Genomic DNA, 19,287 nt, shown 5'->3' with positions numbered 1-19,287 from the left:
GGTAGTGCGTGGAAGCGCAGAACTGCAGAGACTGTTCTTCATCACACACTGCACGGCTCCCGGCCCAGCAGCGCTAAGTGGTTCTGAGTCACTAGGGAACGAGGGGTCCGAGGGTTGTGGTGCAAGATGAAAATGGAGAGCCAGGTATATGCTGGAGCTGAGAAGGCGGGGAGTGCCGTGCCAAATAATTTTGACTATAATATGTGAACAATGCAGAGGACGAAAAATTTCTCTGAAGTGCCACCATGATCAGAGAGATGTTCTTTAGGAAAATAACTTTGTTGGCATTCTAGAAGGGGGATTGAGAAGCAGAGACTGGGTTAGGGACAGGGCAGTCAGCACAAGCCAGGACCGGTCAGGAGCTGGGAACAGCTGGAGGAACGTGTGGACTGTCTGGCTGCTCAAATATTAGCTGGCCCTGCCTAGGGTGGGCTATACCTCCCGGCCCCACTGACGGCAGGTGCAGCCATGGACTTAGAGCGCCCCCTGGGGGAGGAGTATACTTGAGTACGTGAACTCTAGAGCAGCCACGTGATTTGCTTTGGACATTGAAATGTGACAGGGGATGATCCGTCAGCCTGGGTCCTGGATGTGGCGCAGGGAGGAAGCCCATTCAAAATGGACATGGAGCTTAAGTGAGAAACAAGCTTATGTTGTTGTTAATTGTTGAGATTTGCGGGTCGTTTGTTACATCAGCGTGAACTGAGCAATTTGGCTGATAGGAGCAGGATAATTTGAGGTAGCGAGAATGGACGTGAATGACTGGCTCAGGTGTGAGGCTCTAAACTGAGCAATGTTGGCCTCATCACTTGATACTGTGTCCGAGATATGAGGCGGGATAGGATGGTGACACAAAGGAGCCACACTGGATTATTTTCTAGGACATTCCCCTATTCAAATTTCAGTAGAATGGATAGGCTATAAAACACAACGCCTAGAATCTGGCACGAGGCACTGCCACCTTGAAGATCACCAGGTGATCATTTACAAACCAAAAGAAAGCTGAGAAAGCACAAGTGTGTGCAATGCATGCATGGACACATGCGGGTACACATAGACACAGAGTCTCCATCATCAGAATTGTGAATCTTGGAATTCACAATTTCTCTCTTGTTTTTAAAGAGATGGAGTCTTTCTCTGTTGCTCATAGCTCCCTGCAACCTCAAACTACTAGGCTCAAGTGATCCTCCCACCTCAGCTTCCTGAGTAGCTGGGACTACAGGTATGCAGTACCATGCTCGGATAATTTTTTATTTTTTTTTGTAGAGATGGGGTCTTGCTATGTTGCCCAGGCTGATCCTGGACTCCTGGCCTCAAGTAACCCTCCCACCGCAGCCTCCCAAAGCACTGGGATTACAGGCATGAGCCACTGTGCCCAGCTGGAATTCAGTTTCTTTAGCTTCATTCTTTCCCTAGAATTCTCCCTCATCTCTGTTTTCCTTGCCTCTGTTTTCAGTACATATATGGTGCTAAATGATAATAATTTATTTCAGCCCCTAGGGGAAGAAAATGATCTTGGGTTGGTGGAGGAAGAGGAAGAAGAAAGTCAGACTTGACAGTTTCTCCCTAAATCTTCTCTATTTACCTTTGAATGTGTATAAATGTGAGCTGTGGGTGAAGCTTAGTGGGAATACTGATTAGAATGCATTTGATGAATAATTGTGAATTCTGAATCTTGGACAAAATGCTCTCCTTTACTGTCCCACTTAACAGGACCGAGTAACCTAGAAGGCATTTGGGAACTGGCTAGTAGAGCACTGCTCTTTGGATGGTTTCTTGCTCATTGACACTACATCATTCGTCTCTGGCTGGTATCGGGTAAGAGTTCAGAGTTGTTGGTAAAATGAACACTGAAGACTCTCAGTGGGAAAACTCCATGTCCTCTATGATAGCATATCTTTGCTTCTGGCTCTGTTTCCTGCGACATCATCAAACTCACAGATGGCTGCCTTCAGAGAATGTGTCTGAGATATCAACCTCACAGGAGCAAGCATTATGGGGACTGAGCTGGTTGCTTGGCTAACTCAGATCACCAAGGTGAGTAAATGAAGAACTGACCCTTCCAGAACAAATGCTGTCTTAAATCACAGCTGTTAAAACCACTCACCAGGGCCCTCTGTCCCCAGAGCTGCAGGCCTGAAGATGGGCTTTCAGATTCTTTTCTCACATCAGCTTGATTTTTAAAAATTCCTCTTCATAGATAAAGGGAATGTCATTGCAAGAAGTGTTGGATTAGAAATCAATGCTCAGCTGGGCATGGTGGCTCATACTTGTAATCCCAGCACTTTGGGAGGCTGAGGCAGGCGGTTTTCTTGAGCCCAGGAGTTCAAGAATAGCCTGGGCAACATAGTGAAACTCTGTCTCTACTAAAAATACCAAAAAAAAAAATTAACCAGGCATGGTGGCACATGCCTGTAGTCCCAGCTACTAGGGAGGCTGAAGTGGGAGGATCACTTAAGCCTGAGAGGTCGAAGCTGCAGTGAGCTATGATTACACCACTGTACTCCAGCCTGAGCGATAGAGTGAGATTGTGTCTCAAAAAAACAAAACAAAACATGCTTAACACTGGTTATGGCCCCAACCAACCCAAATGCCCATCAATGATAGACTGCATAAAGAAAATGTGGCACGTATACACCATGGAATACTATACAGCCATTAAAAAAGAATGAGATCATGTCCTTTGCAGGGACATGGATGATGAAGCTGCAAGCCATCATTCTCAGCAGACTAACACAGGAACAGAAAACCAAACACCACAAGTTCTCATAAGTGGGAGTTGAACAATGAGAACGCATGGACACAGGGAGGGGAACAACACATACTGAGGCCTGTCAGGCCATGGGGGAGAAGGGGAGGGAGAGCATTAGGACAAATGCCTAATGCATGCAGGGCTTAAAACCTAGATGATGGGTTGATAAGTGCAGCAAACCACCATGGCACATGTATACCTATGTAACAAAACTGCACATTCTGCACATGTATCCTGGAACTTAAAGTAAAATTTTTTTAAAAATGCTCCAAATATGATGCCATTTGAAGTCATTTTCCAGAATCATTACTCAAATATTGGTATAGCTATTTGCCTATATATTTAAAAAGTAGCTTTCATCTCTGGTGAGCATGTTGTGGAAGATACAGATTTATAAAAGAAGAAACAGAATGCCTGGTCAGATGTCAAGGTTTTCAGATGTATCACTACAACACATGAATGTTTTTGATTAACCTGCAGAATTCTTAATTACTGTAGGGAAAATGTTAAAGTCAATATTAAGCTTTTACACAGTTGGTGGGAGTGTAAACTAGTTCAACCATTGTGGAAGACAATGTGGCGATTCCTCAAAGATCTAGAACTAGAAATACCATTTGACCCAGCGATCCCATTGCTAGGTACACACCCAAAGGATTATAAATCTTGTTACTATAAAGACACATGCACACGTATGTTTATTGCGGCATCATTCACAATAGCAAAGACTTGGAACCAACCCAAATGTCCATCAGTGATAGACTGGATTAAGAAAGTGTGGTACATATACACCATGGAATACTATACAGCCATAAAAAAGGATGAGTTCATGTCCTTTGTAGTGACATGGATGTAGCTGGAAACCATCATTCTGAGCAAACTATCGCGAGGACAGAAAACCAAACACCACATGTTCTCACTCATAGGTGGGAATTGAACAATGAGAACACCTGGACACAGGGCAGGGAACATCATCACACACCCAGGCCTGTTGGGGGTAGGAGGATGGTGGAGGGATAGCATTAGGAGATATACCTAATATAAATGACGAGTTAATGGGTGCAGCAAACCAACATGACACACGTATACATATGTAACAAACCTGCATGTTGTGCACATGTACCATAGAACTTAAAGTATAATAAAAAGAAAAAAGAAAAAAAAAGCTTCTTTAATTACTATTCATTACTATTCAGCTTTACTAAGCATCTGACATTTCCAAGTCTTTCTTCTAAAATATATTACATTTACTCTGCATTAAGAAAGTAATTTTTTGGCCAGGCGTGGTGGCTCATGCCTGTAATCCCAGCACTTTGGGAGTCCGAGGTGGGCGGGTCATGAGGTGAGGAGATCGAGACCATCCTGGCTAATATGGTGAAACCCCGTCTCTACTAAAAAATACAAAAAAATTAGCCAGGTGTGGTGGCGGGCACCTGTAATCCCAGCTACCGAGGAGGCTGAGGCAGGAGAATGGCGTGAACCCAGGAGGCGGAGCTTGCAGTGAGCCAAGATTGTGCCACTGCACTCCAGACTGGGCCACAGAGCAAGACTCCATCTCAAAAAAAAAAAAAAAAAAAAAGAAAGAAAGTAATTTTTCATCTTCGAATTGATAAAAATAAAATGAACAGAACTCAGAAAAAAAAATATCGTGGGCTATTTTTGTCTATTGAAGAGTTGCAAACAATGGTTAAAACTCAAAAGTTTGTTCCTAAGATTTTTAAAGATGCAGCATCCCATGCTTGAATCCAAAAGAGACCAAATGCTAAAAAACTGCTTGAAAATTATACTAAAACACATAAAAAACATTTTAAGGCATTAGTGAGAATTGATTAGATTTAGCAAATGCTCGGTTTAGTGAATGCTTAAAAGACCCCTCAGTTGTAAATAAAGTTGATCAGAATTTTAAGTAGGACTGAGTGAAGAACTGCAAACAGACTGGAGTGTCTCGCAGTGAGGTGTCCTGCAGAGCATGGCGGTGACTCATATAAGTAGGTCCAACTGCCCCTCCTTGGCTGAGAAGAAGGAGACCAAGGGCTGTCTTGAGCTTCATGCTCTTGCTGCTCAAAATGAGGCTAATAACAACTGTCAAGCCAGGTGTGATCTTTTGTACTTTTGTGTAATTATGGCCCCAGATGCGCACAGTAACTTGGCTACTTCTGGCAACAACAGCTTTGTGCCTTGAACTTGAATGTTTGGCCGTACTGGGCAATCAAAGGGGGAAACAGTGCAATGTGCATTAGAGGCTCAGAGGAACTGGGGTTCTCCAAGGATTCAAATGTACATATGGACATGCTGAGCACGGTTTCTGAATTACAACGGATGCCCAGCAAATGCTAGCTGATCTGCTATTATTATTATTCCCAGAACAATAAAAAGTCCTGCAGTTTATATTATAGCACTGTCAGCACTGACTCCCAATACTTTAACTTAAGAAGATACTTCACATTTATTTTCATTCCATACAAAATGGAAACCCCAACTTCGACTCAGTAGTGATAAGAATGTAAATCGAGTAAAATTATGCCATTTGAGATGCCTCAATTTTATCTCTAAGAAACACACAGAGGCCACCTAATGTCATTCTGGGAGTGGTCCCCTTACCCACTGCTGGAAAAATGGAATTCTAGTGTTTTCCAAGTTCTGCGAGGCAAAGCAGGAACTGTCCCTTCTGCAGCCTGCACCTCCAGCTCCCCATGCACCTGCCAGCACAGTGGAAGGTGCCATGAAGCCACAAAGGGGCTTCTACTTGGCAAGGCCTTCTCAGTTCAGGGCTGGTGCTCTGACAATGGCAGCACACCAAAAACAGCCTAAACCATGGGAGAAAAGTGTTAGAGGCTGTAAATTGAGTGTGTGTGTGCGAAAAAGAAAATAGTGCATATTGCTGCGTGATGGAAGTCTATTTGTTATATAATAGGCAACTATGCTATTTTCAGCTTCTCATCTGTTACTTTAAGCTGTTTTGACTACCCTGTTCATTTCCCCACCCCTAATACTAGCTGGCTCAGATAAAACAGAGTGCAATAGTTAAGTATCTAATATAAGCACCTAGAAGAGGGTTATTTCTACCAGGGGTGCATGGGAGCAATTATCTAATGATTAGATTAGATGAAGTGTTCACAAAGGAAGGAACAGAGCTTCGTTTTCCTTTCAGCTCAGCATATGACCAAGAAAGGACTTGCCTCTCTGCATCGGAAGCTTTTGAGATGCTACCGTTATGAATGGGAAACGTCTATCAAACTGCGGACCCGTCATGCTATTTTAAACTTTTTAATAACAAATTAGCTACAATTGGGAATTAGCTTTGCTACGAGTCAGATTTTTCATGGTTTATTTGGCTTGTTCATCCCTGATGTCTTCATGACATTGTGGCAGTTAGGAGATGTTTGTTTGAATGCTTTCAGAAAAAAAAAAATCACCATGAACTGAGAGGCCCTATAAGGTTATGGAAAACGTGCAGGCTAGTGTGCAAAGGCCCAGGCAGCAAAGCATTTGTGTGTGTGGTAGGTGGCATGACTGCTCACAAGTATTCACTCCCCTTCTCTTACCCTTACACACCCCACCTCTGCCATGTGATTTCTGCTACTCTTATGGAAAGAGCTCAGTCACGGGATGTGCTGACTGATGTACAGGGATCTAACACGTGCCTTGTCTGAGCAGAAACTTCAAGAGGTGTGATGGGTTCCTGCTAGCTCTCTTGACCTGCCCTCTGTAGCAAAGCCAGCTAATACAGAATGATTTAGATGATTCACTCCAACTTAGCTCTGTTTTTAGTACCTTACTCTAAGAATTTTCAGGTAGTGCAAGAGGTTTTGTAAAACAAAAACAAAAAAAAAAAAGAAAGAAAAAGAAAAAAATAATTTGCTCATTTGTCACTAAAGGAGAAGCAAACGAATAGATTAAATGGACCTTTTTAAGTCAGAAGAGTTGGCTCTGGTTCTAGTTCTTCTGAATATCAGCGTGTGACCTTGTACAGGTCATTTCACCTCCCTGAGCCTCAGTTTCCTCATTTTAAAAAGGGAAATAAGAATTCTGCTGCTGCTTACCTGACATCATGGCTAAATGAATCACACAGAGTCAGGATTGGCCAACATTTTCTATAAAGGGTCAGAGAGTAAATGCTGGAGCCTTGGTAAGCCATATCTGGTCACTGTCACTCTTCCCTCCCTCTTCCTCCTTTTCCTCTCCTCTCTCTCCTCCTCTTTCTTCTACAACCGTCTAAAACTGTAAAACCCATTCATAGCCTGCCAGCAATATGCAAACAGGCCTTGGCGCAAAGTTGAACTTCCAGCCAAAGTTTGCTGACCCCTGAATTTAAAAGGATCATTAAAGGGTAAAAAGTTAGGGATGGGGGTTGTGTGTCAATGGAGATGGAAATCTGAAGATACAAACTCTTCATACAAAATGCTTGTTCCCAGTCCCTGACTGATGTCTGTGGACAGGTAGGATAAAAGTGCATTACAACAACAGATCAGGGTAACCGGGAGTCAGGATGCTATTCAGTTACTTAGCATCCACAGTGTTTGCATAATGACACAGGAAGCAGTATCTTGGCATTGCTATTATTTTGTCTTCTGAAGTCTAGATTTTTTAAATTAAAACAAAGCACAGTGTTAACTAGCAATCCTAGTTGAGTCTGGATATGCCACGTTTTATCACATCCTGGCATAACGAAATTAACTCTGGCCTTAAAGGTTAGTTAGAGCTCTTTCTGTGTATCTCACAGTTTCTTGTGGTCATAGATAGATAGATGATAGATAGATAGACAGACAGATATAAAGTTTTTTTTTTTTTTTCTTTTTTGAGACAGAGTCTCGCTCTGCCGCCCAGGCTGGAGTGCAGTGGCACGATTTCGGCTCACAGCAAGCTCCGCCTACCGGGTTCACGCCATTCTCCTGCCTCAGCCTCACGAGTAGCTGGGACTACAGGCGCCTGCCACCATGCCCGGCTAATTTTTTTGTATTTTTAGTAGAGACGGGGTTTCACCGTGTTAGCCAGGATGGTCTCTATCTCCTGACCTCGTGATCCACCAGCCTCAGCCTCCCAAAGTTCTGAGATGACAGGCGTGAGCCACTGCGCCCAGCCTGTTTTTTTTTTATAGACAGAGTCTCACTCTTGTCACCCAGGCTGGAGTGCAATGGCGCGATCTCGGCTCACTGCAACCTCCGTCTCCCAGGTTCAAGTGATTCTCATGCCTCAGCCTCCCAAGTAGCTGGGATTACAAGGGTGTGCCACCACACCAAGCTAATTTTTGTATTTTTAGTAGAGACAGGGTTTCACCACGTTGCCCAGGCTGGTCTGGAAACCAAGCATTCGGATTCCAAGAGTGGTTGGTCCTAAGTCCAGAGAAGAGGCCAAAAGGGAAGCTGAGGGTAGACAAGGCAGTGGAATGATCCTGGGGAAATGCTTTGGGTTGGCAAAGCATTGGTCCTCAGAGCAGCCCATTATGTGCCCATTATGTAAGTGCATACAAGGGAGGGACCAGAGGACAAAGGACACAAATTAAAACCACAGATTCCAAAGCACCACAAGTCTACGCATGGACAGATATGTGGGCAGCCAGGAGTAAAAGGGGCAGCAATACTAAAGAGTAAAAGGTGTCGATGAGTACTTGGAAAGTGAATTATGCGGTCCCTCAAAAGGCAGAGAAAACTTGCACATCCAGCTTCTTCCAGGAGATTCTTAGACACTTCCTTACTGGGGCAGAAACCTACCTGAACACTTTGGCAGCCACAAGCAAGTACAGGCAAGATGAATGTGCTTCCTTGGAGGAACAGGAACCCAAAACACCAGAGGCAGAGCCAGAAGACCTCATCACGCTGACCCGTTTTATTTCATAGACCATATAGATACCTTTCTACCATATTTTAATATCGACTCAATACCCGGTCCCCTTTAAAGTTCTGTCCCTTTATAAACAATGGCAGCCACAACAAACAAACAAAAAACCCACCAACATGTGGCAAAATGCACGCCGCATCTCAAATGCACGCCGCATCTCAAGATGACCCGTTTGCAAATACTGTTTTGAAATAAAGGAAGCCATGCTTAAATTATACTCCTTTAGCGCCATCTTGTGTCTGCACAATGAAAAACGTCTCTTTCCAACTCTTCCCCAAATGTCCAAGAAAGGAAAATCCCTCCTCATTCCAACCTAAAATTTTGCTACGTTTAAAATTTCTTCTTCTGAGCTAAAATTACCTTTAAAAACACATTAAAGGAATTAAATCTCAATTCTCAGCAAACAAAGACATTCTTTTCAAAGTTAAGTGTACATGAACACAAGTGGAGAACAGCAAAAACAGATTAGTCATGACTCACAAATCCCTTAACTATCTCACGGTATTCTGCAATTCTCCCTTCAAACTAATAGTCCTCCATTAAAATAGAACCTTTCATAAATATGTCAGTTTATAATTCCAAACAAGTCAGCCATATTGGAAATGTAGTTTTATCTTCTTCCCTTTACTCACATTTGAAGGACCAAACAAGCAATCTTTAAAAAACAGCAATAACAACAAAAACTCAAGAATTACGAGCTTTTCTTAACAATTTCAGTGCACATTTTTCAAATTTGTTTTCCTTCCCCAAACTTAAGCAAAAACTCATTATCTTCTCATCAGTAATAAATACCATGATATAAATTTCCAAAGAACAGCAGAAATCTATTAATGGCATGCAGTGGTGTGCTGGAGCCAACTCATACTGGCTCGTAAGACAATCGTGTGTATCTCCTTCCAAACACAGTCTGTGATGTCACACTGGTAGTTTGAAATCAGCCATAGGGGGAGCATTTACCCTGTGGAATTGGCAAATGCTGCAAATCATGGTTCCTCTTGCCCCGGTCTCCTCCTGGAGAGCCGATTGTTAAACTCTTACCAGCACACATTGCATAAGGGAGGCAAGAGAACGCTTGTATCCGAGTCTTTGCGCTTTGCTGAGAAATCTCTTATATGTCACCAAAATCTTTTCTTATTTTTTTATTTTTGAGATGGAGTTTTGCTCTTGTTGCCCAGGCTGGAGTGCAATGGCACGATATCGGCTTGCTGCAACCTCCACCTCCCGGGTTCAAGCAATTCTCCTGCCTCAGCCTCCCGAGTAGCTGGGATTACAGGCGCTTGCCATCATGCCTGGCTAATTTTTGTATTTTTAGTGGAGATGGGGTTTCATCATATTGGTCAGGCTGGTCTTGAACTCCTGACCTCAGGTGATCTGCCCACCTCATCCTCCCAAAGTGCTGGCATTACAGGCATGAGGCACCATACCCACCTACATGTCACCGAAATCTTAATGGTCATGAACTAAAATCTATGAACACAAGAAAGACTTCATTTTAGGGCAGCCTATAATTAAACAATTTAATATCTTAAATCCCAATTATACCTTCCAACATTACATTTACATTTAGCAGCTTCTTCCTCCTCTAGCTTCTTTAAATTTCTCATAAATCAAGAGAAAATAAGTATTAGCCTGTAGTGAGTATATTCAGAGGTTCCTTTATGAAACAGTTTTCCTGGAATGCAAACAAAAAACAAATGCTTAAGGGATCTCCAGACAACTGCCAGGTTTCTCCTGGCTCCATCCTGATTCTTTTATGTCCCAGGTCTAAGGCCAAGGGCTTACTCTGATGATTATGGCAATTTAGTCTGTGGTTGGACGGAGAGGACAAATGTGGAAATTATCAGAGGCTCATAAGAGTTCTTTGATTATGTCAGAAACTTTAAGCACAGCACATATATTAATGGTTATTTCTTTTCTTTTTTTCTTTTTCTTCTTCTTTTTTTAAAATGGGGATGAGGTTTTGCTCTTTTGCCCAGGCTGGTCTCGAACTCCTGGGCTCATTGATCTCAAACTACTGGGCTTGAGCGATCTTTTCACCTCAGTTTCCTGAGTAGCTAGGACTACAGGCATATACCACCATGCCCAGCTTCAAGTAAAAGTTATTTCTGAAACCAGTCATTAAGAATGTGAATTATAGGCCAGGCGCGGTGGCTCACGCCTGTAATCCCAGCACTTTGGGAGGTCGAGGAGGGTGGATCATGAGGTTAGGAGATCGAGACCTTCCTGGCTAACAGGTGAAACCCTGTCTCTACTAAAAATACAAAAAAAAAAAAAAAAAGTTAGCTGGGCGTGGTGGTGGGTCCCTTGTAGTCCCAGCTACTCTGGAGGTTGAGGCAGGAGAATGGCATAAACCCGGAAGGCGGAGCTTGCAGTGAGCCGAGATTGCACCACTGCACTCCAGCCTAGGTGACAGAGTGAGACTCCATCTCAAAACAAAACAAAACAAAAAAACCCCCAAAAACAACAACAACAACAACAAAAGAGTGTGAATTATAAACTTCATAAAAGATTGGGTAAAATTTCCAAATACAATACAAGACAATAACTATTTGGGATTACTTTTGGAAATAGGGGGTAGAAGATAAACTCTGATATGAGTCACATCAGAGAAAAGGACAGCAAGGTGGTCTGTGCATGGTTACAGGGAAAGTATGTGTCTAAGCACAGATTTTTTTGTTTGGTTCGAGACAGGTTCTTACTCCATTACCCACGCTGGAGTGCAGTGGTGCGATCATGGCTCACTGCAGCCTCGAACTCCCAGGCCCAAAGGATCCTCCTACCTCAGCCTCCTGAGTAGCTGGGGTCACAGGCATGCACCACCACGCCTGGCTCCTTTATTTTCTTTTTTATTTTTATTTTTTTGTAAAGATGACATCTCACTGCTCAGGCTAGTCTTGAACTCCTGGGCTCAAGTGATCCTCCTGCCTCTGCCTCCCAAAGTGCTGGGTTTACAGGCATGAGCCACTGCACCTGGTCTAAGCACTGAATTAACCAGCACAGCCATGGCAAGGATGAGAAAGATCTGAGGTTCTGCAGAAAGCATGGCCTGCATTTATCTCACGCTGCTCCACTTGGAGGATGAGCTATTCTCAGTCACTTGTCTCCCCCAGGATCCTGATGGGGACTACACAGGATACAGAAGGACAAGGCCAACCTCACCCTAAACATCTTGCTATGTTCTGAAAGCCCCATATCATTGTTTCTCCTATTTTTAAAAAAGTCTTCTTTTCTTTCCTTAGCGTAATTCTCAGCTTTCTCCAGGCCTGAGCTCTGAGGCTGCTGTCCTGGGGAAGCTCTTCCTGCCGGCCTGGAATGTGGTACCCAGCAGCTTGGGACTGGATCGTCACTGCTGGCTGGAGTCAGCAGAGGGAGCACAGGTCACACGATGTGGCCACTGTGCTGCCGGCTCTTCAGCACAGAGTCTTCAGACAGCTCAGAGGACGACTGGGTGCAGTGGCTCATGCCTGTAATCTGAGCACTTTGGGAGGCCGAGGCAGGCAGATCACCTGAGGTCAGGTGTTCGAGACCAGCCTAGCCAGCAAGGTGAGACCCCCCCATCTCTACGAAAAATATGAAAATTAGCTGAGCATGGTGGTGCACACCTGTAATCCCAGCTACTCAGGAGGCTGAGGCAGGAGAATCGCTTGAGCCTGGGAGGTGGAGGTTGCAGTGAGCTGAGATTGTGCCATTGCACTCCAGCCTGGGCAAAAAGAGAGAAACTCTGTCTCAAAAAACAAAACAAAAACAAAAAACACAGGGGCCTTTTCACCAGCAAAGTCAAACAAGTCCACATGAACACAGATCAGGAGCTAGATTCCAAAAATTAAATTCATTCTCTTACAAGAAAACCCAATGAATTTCTTTCCTCTGATTATAAAACAAATGTTTAACTTATTTCCCATCTTAAACTTTTCTGTTTCCCGTTTCCTATAACAATGTTCTAAAATCTCACCATCTAGAGATAACCACTATGAACTTAACAAACCTTATACTAGATTTTTCACATAATTACAAAAATAAGAGTCTTCTCATCTTTTCAAATTTTGTTTTATGGGGCTACACAATTCCATCATGTGGATCCACCTTAACAGACTTGCTCGTCATCCTATTTAGATTGTTTAAAATTTTTATTTTATAGCAAAAGATTTTTCTGTAGTTTGTATTATTTTCTCAGGGTAAGTTGCTAGAAGTAAATTATTGTGTCTGAGGGTATAAGATCTATCTGGCTAAAAACTTTCCAATTTACATTCCTATCAGCTGCGGATGAAACTGTCTTCCATAGCATCCTGGCTAGCATTGTAATTCTAATTGTGTTATTTGTCCAAAAAATGGCATATGGTTATTGTGTTTTGCATTCTTTTGCTTATGAAAAAGATTGACTGTATGGTATGGTTTTCTTCGTGCATTAATTGTATATGTATTTAAAACACAATTTTACCCATCTGTCCACTCATTCAGCAAATGTTTATTGAACACCTACTGTGTATAAGACGCTGTACTAAAACCACACACATTATCCTGAACCAAAATCTTAATGGCCTCTGCCGCAGGACACCATCCCTTCCTGGCTCTGCCATTCCAGTTAGTGCCTCCTGTCGGCTGACTTGAGAACCGGGTATGAGTGTCATTGCCATCTTCAATCAATTGACACATTCTAGGAAATTCACCTTGAAAATATCTCTAAGTGTCATCCTCTTTTTTTACTTCCACAACCACTAACTCTTATCCAGGCATCCAAGAGCTCTTGCAAGGAATATAGGACCTAAAGTGATCTTCCTCCTCCGTATTCAACCTACAAACTGATGCTGGAGTAGCCTACCTTTCCCGTAATCAGAAACCTTCCCTTTTCTCCACCTTCTCCTCAATTCTCTAGCTTGAGCTCCAGGGTCTTTGCGCTTCTGGGCCCATCTTACCTGTCCAGGCTTCCATCCTTCACTTTCCTAGTCAAACCATAGCCCTGCCAACCACAGCTAGTTGCTGTTCTCTAAACAAGTGCTACATTTTCTGGCAGCTGTGCCCCTGGCCATGGCATCTCACTGCACCCATCTTCAAAGCCCAGCTCAAATGCCTCCTTCTCTAAGAAAGTATCCCTATTACTGTGGGCCAGATCCTCCTGACTTCAGAGCCCAGGTGGCATCCACTGCGCCCTCTCTGGAACACCCAGAGCATGGTCCACTCCTTCCGGTGGCCGTCACCTCTTTGTCCTCCCCCTCTCCCTACCATCTTTGAGATCAGACAGTACTAGCTCACTTTTGCATCCCGTTGCCTAGAACAGTCCTGGCACACAGTAGTCCCTCCCTAAGTGTTCACTGAATTGAAGAATGAATGAGGACATACATATTATAGATAAATAAAGGTGCTAGCAACCATGTGGAGGAGTCAATGTGTAAGAAGGAAGTCAACCGCAGAGAGAAATAGTGATGAGATGGAAAGGGAGACTCCTAAAAACATTCAAGGTGGGTTATCTGGGGTTTCCTCCCTCCAACCATGAGGAGATGAGCTGCCTATGGCTTTAGGATGCATCTGCTTCCAGCTTCTTTCATGTACCTCTTCTTTGAGACTCTCACCTTCACTTGACACACATTTAACCTACAGGGTAGGTCTAAAGCAAAAATTCTAGAAATGGCCTCCGTGTTCCTAGCCATTCTCTAAAATTCCTTCCTGCCCTAAAACTATGAAGAAAGAAATCTTGAGCAGGGAGTGTTACTTTCTTTCACAAGCCTCTAGGCAATGTGAAAATTTCTTGATCCTAGCCTCCACCCACTGGTGGCTTGACTCACTCCTGCTGCAAGCGATGCACACATAAAGAAGACTGCTCGCAGCATCTCCCCTTCTTCAAAACAAAATGCCTTGGTGTGTGGGGCTGCCTATCAGGATGGTCAGAGCAGAATGACTTTCACAGGTAGAATACTCCACTCTCTGAGATTGGTGGCAGGCATTTCAAACCCTTCCAGAGCAAGAGGCACTCTCAGGCCACCTGCCACTTGAAATAAAGTCCATAAATGATCAGAACGACTGTGTCCAGACTTCTGGTAATGGCTATAGCAATTGCTTGTGGAGATTTATACCTGGGCTATGAGAGAAAGATATTTAAATAAATCAAAAAAAAAATATATATATATATCTCACTTCCATTTGAAACAGAGTCTCGCTATGTTGCACAAGGTTGGTCACTATATTTTTAATGGAAGATTGGGAATAACAGCCATTTCTGTGGCTTGTTTCAGTTAATGCTAGCACTTAAGCAGTACTTTTTTTTCCTTAGGGGGCTTGTGCTTATCATTACCCATCATTCATACTTGGAAGACAAATAAAGAATTACAGACATAGCTGACTGCTAATAGTTCTGTGAGGCTAGTGCCCAAGTAAGCAAGTCAGGTTTTCCAAATAATACATAGAGGGAAAACAAAGGGAGGTGCTCAGTCAGTCTAACCATGTTTTTCTATAAAGTATACTTTGAGTGCTTCCATGAATAAAAGAATGGAAGGGAAACAGATTTATTGTTTACCTCCTGTGTACCAAGGCCTCTGCGAGCTGCCTTTTAATGCTTTCTCATTCGATTTGTAAAACTAGTTTTATAGCTGAGGAAACCAAGGCTCAGAGAATGTAGATAAATGGACTGAAGCCATTTAGTTAGAAACTCCGGGAGCTGGGTTTGAACAGAGCTCTATGTAAATAGAAGGTCTGTGTCCTTTCTGCTCTAGGGTGCTTCATCTAGTAGTCATACACATGATACTGAACTAGTCATGATGCTCTCCACTGTAGGTACTAGAATAGCTGAAGTGATAGATTAAATTACTGGTGCCAATTCTTTACTCCCCTGTAATAGCAACCCTGCTGGCACCTTGATCTTGGACTTCCAGCCTCCAGAATCATGAAGAAATAAAAGTCTATTGCTTAACATAATAGCTGAAATGGTAGATTAAGTTACTGGTGCCAATTTTTCACTCCCCTGTTATGGGATTATACAGCCACACCTTTTGTCACTTAACTTTGCAATGCCTTCCCTACTGCAGGTGAAGTATACTTTTCCAACCCATTAAAATGGTTGTTTGGCCATTGACTTGCTTTGTCATAAGAACGTGCCCAGGGTGGGTAGCTCTTGGTCCCAGGAATTTGGGAGGCAAGCGGCACCACCTGAAGCCTAAACCATAGCCTAGAGCCCTCCCCAGGTGACTGTGGCCTGATGCAGAGGTGCTCAGCTCGGCTCAGTAGAGACCCGCCAACCTGCAGACCCACACACTAGAGAATGTTTTTGTTGTTGTAAGACACTGAGATTTTGAGTTTGGTTGTTACATAACATTATTGTGTTAATATTGCCAATGGAGATGATTAAAAAGTGACTTCAACAATTTTATAAATGACAAGAAGGATGGAGGATGGTAGCTCCAGGGTTGGTTTGGTGGATCTATAATGTTATCAAAGACCAATGTTCTTCTTCATTCTGCCACTTGGCCATCCTCAGTGTCTCAGCAAAGTTCCTCCTCATGGAACCCTGTTGGTTGCAATAGCTCCATACATTGTATCTTCAAATGACAACATTTCAAGGAGAAAGTAAACGGGCGGGTGCTATGGACTAAATTGTCTCTCCCTCCCCACAATTCATATATTGAAGCCTTAACCCTCAATGTGACTGTGTTTGAAGAAAGGGCATTTAAAAAGGTGGTTAAGATTAAGTGAAGTCACTGAGATGGGGCCCTATCTAATAGCACTAGTGTTCTTATAAAAAGAGGAAGACACTACAGCTGGCTGTGTGTGTGCATGGAGGAAACGCCATGTGAGGATACAGCAAGGACGTGCTGTCTGCAGTCCAAAGAGAGAGGCCTCACCAGAAGGCAACCCTGCTGGCACCTTGATCTTGGTCTTCCAGACTCCAGAATTGTGAAGATATAAAGGTGTGTTGTTTAAACCACCCAGCCTGTGATCTTTTCTCATGGCAGCCTGAGCAGACTAAGACAGAAGCGTAAAGGAGCTTCTTTTGTATTGCTCTTTCTTTCTTCTATCATGGAAGAAATCCTTCCCAGAAGTCGCCAGCAGACACTTACCCTTGGCTTGTTGCCCAGAACTGGGCCACATGACCACTCTAGACCAATGGCTGGCAAAGAAGAATGGGATTGCCAGCACTGGCATAGACCAATCATGGTGAACTACCTTGGACTGGGAACAATGCCACCCAAACAAATTTCGGGAGTATGTCCTTCAGAATAAGCCATAATAAACTGTAGTCATAAATTTCAGTGGCTCACAAGAACAAAGGCTTCTCTCACACTCACAAGGCATGTCTGCTGTGGGTTGGCTGCAGCTCTGCCCTACAGTTTCTTTGCTCTGACACCCGGAATAATAGAACATCTAACTGGGACATGGCTGATATTGTAGTTGAGGGAAAAGGGAACAGGATCAGCTATGAGCTGGCTCTATAGCTTCTACCCAGAAGTAACATGCCTCATCTCCATTTATGTTTTATTAGCTGGGTAAATCTCTTGTCCAATCCTGATAGCAATGGGGCAGGGAAGGACAATACTCCTCCAGGGAGGGGAAACTGAGCTTTGTGAACATTAATACAATCAGTTTGCCTTTCTGATGACAAATATTCTCTTCTCTTCCTATATACAGAGCACTTTCATTTCCTTTGGAAAAGAGACAACCCAATGGTTCCATTCAGTTACTGTCCAGCTCAAAGTCCAAGAGTCTCTGAGTGGTGCCTAGTAGGATCTTGCAAGAGGTGCAGACATGGCTCCTCTTTCTTTGGAGGCTGTCCCTTACCAACCACTCCTCAAACCCAGTATGCAATGGTGAATACCTGCTGGATAGGAATAGGATATCTGCAACAAAGCCCCATCTGGAAGAGAAAGAACTGGATATATAGAACACCTATTGACCCATAGGGATTCTGAAGTCCCACTGAGAAGATATGTGGAGAGCCCCTGCCCTGGGGACAGAAGGTCTTCTTTGATGAGGCCCTAGTCTCACTTCTTGGGAGCAGCTTCCCCAGTCAATTGTTCATTTTGATCATTGACTCCGTTCTCTGGGAGACCCTTCTTTCCCCAGTTATCCTCCTTGGACAAATCGGAAAGAGCATTGGAGAGTATTCCTTTTCGTGGGAACTGAGGCACAATCTCTCAAGGCCTTCTTCCTACTCAAAGAGGGTTGGAGCCCAAAGATTTTTTTTTTTTTTTTTTTTTTTTAATGGAGTCTCACACTGTCGCCCAGGCCAGAGTGCAGTGGCACGATCTCGGCTGACTGCAAGCTTTGCCTCCCCGGTTCACGCCATTCTCCTGCCTCAGCCTCCACAGTAGCTGGGACTACAGGTGCCCGCCACCATGCCCAGCTAATTTTGTATTTTTAGTAGAGACGGGGTTTCACCATGTTGGCCAGGCTGGTCTCAAACACCTGACCCCGTGATCCGCCTGCCTCGGCCTCCTAAAGTGCTGGGATTACAGGCATGAGACACTGTGCCTGGCCCCAAAGATTGTTTTAAATCTCAAATGACACAGTCTGCTTTCATCCACACTGGTGGGCCATTTGTCATTATCACTGTCATAAAATTACATCATATTTGTACTAATTTGTTTTCAGTCAGTTCCATAGGCCATTAAACACATCTACATTTTTTGAGATGCACCACTCTTTGTAGACTTAGGCAATTGTATTTTGAGTCTATCCTTGGTACAACTATGTCTTTAGCTCTCTTTCTTGGACCATTTTACCTGAAAGAAAATATTTGCTACAGGTCATCTTAATGAATTCAGATGTTTCAAGAAAAGGCATTATGGCCATGCCATTGATGTGGCTCTTAGCACAAGGTTGACTTGTAATTGGCTGTTGTCATTTAAAGGCCTACTCAGTGTAATATTTTATCTTTTGCATCTTTTAATCATGCAGGTCTCTGAACTTCTAGACATTCTCTATTCCCTTTCAACAGTGCTGATTTTTCTTTCTTTATAGTTTTTTTCTTATACCTTGCTAACTATATTCAAGAGCAACAAAATCTTGCTATGAACAATATATTTTCCCAGTTTTTTACTTAAAGCTATAGACACTTTAGTGACATTGTCTGCTTTCCAAGTTATTGTAGGTGACTATTTCACCTAATCTTTCATCACTGCATAACATGGGCTGCCATCTTTCCAGCCTAGGATAAGGTTTCTTCTTTGCTCACTTCCCAGAACCAAAGCCAATGTCATATATGCTGGTGCCAATTATGGGGAATAGGCAAGGTTATACTAAGGTTATAACAAATTCCCAAATCTCAATGACTAACAAAAACAAGTCTTGATTTTCACCCATTTTTATACACTTGTGGTGGGTCAGCTGACTTGCCCTATGTTGACCTCATTCTGAGACCTAGGCTGCTGGAACTTCTCTATTTGGAATGCCGCTAATCTCATGGCTAAGGGCAAAGAACACGGTGGACGACTTGCAGGCTTTTAATGGTTTTGCTCAGAAGTGGCATCCATCACTTCCACTCCCATTTCATTGGCTGGAACAGGTCTATGGCCAAGCTGAAGTCAATGAGTGGGGAAGTATAATCCTTTCCCAAGAAGAGACAATGAATATTTGGAAACAATGATGCAGGCTAATGGAGGGTGTTTCTGTCACCAAAGAAGAGGATACAGCTATTGTGTAGGGCAAGCAGAGTCTGCCCCTGACAGGAAGATCTTGCTTAGAGGTCTGGGCCAACTATTTCAGCTTAGATCTGA

At 43.3% G+C, this 19,287-nt stretch overlaps 1 protein-coding gene across 1 annotated transcript in view; it reads right to left on the bottom strand.

Moving 5' to 3' along the window:
* Positions 1-19,287, bottom strand: part of SLC35F3 (solute carrier family 35 member F3) — a 410,117-nt gene that overhangs the window by 198,271 nt on the left and 192,559 nt on the right. The gene's annotated exons all lie outside the window — the stretch shown is intronic.

The sequence above is a fragment of the Symphalangus syndactylus genome, chromosome 19 (genome assembly GCF_028878055.3).
Source record: "Symphalangus syndactylus isolate Jambi chromosome 19, NHGRI_mSymSyn1-v2.1_pri, whole genome shotgun sequence".
NCBI lineage: Eukaryota > Metazoa > Chordata > Mammalia > Primates > Hylobatidae > Symphalangus > Symphalangus syndactylus.
The sequence above is the reverse complement of the archived record's forward strand: the minus strand, read 5'-3'. Positions and strand labels throughout refer to the sequence as shown.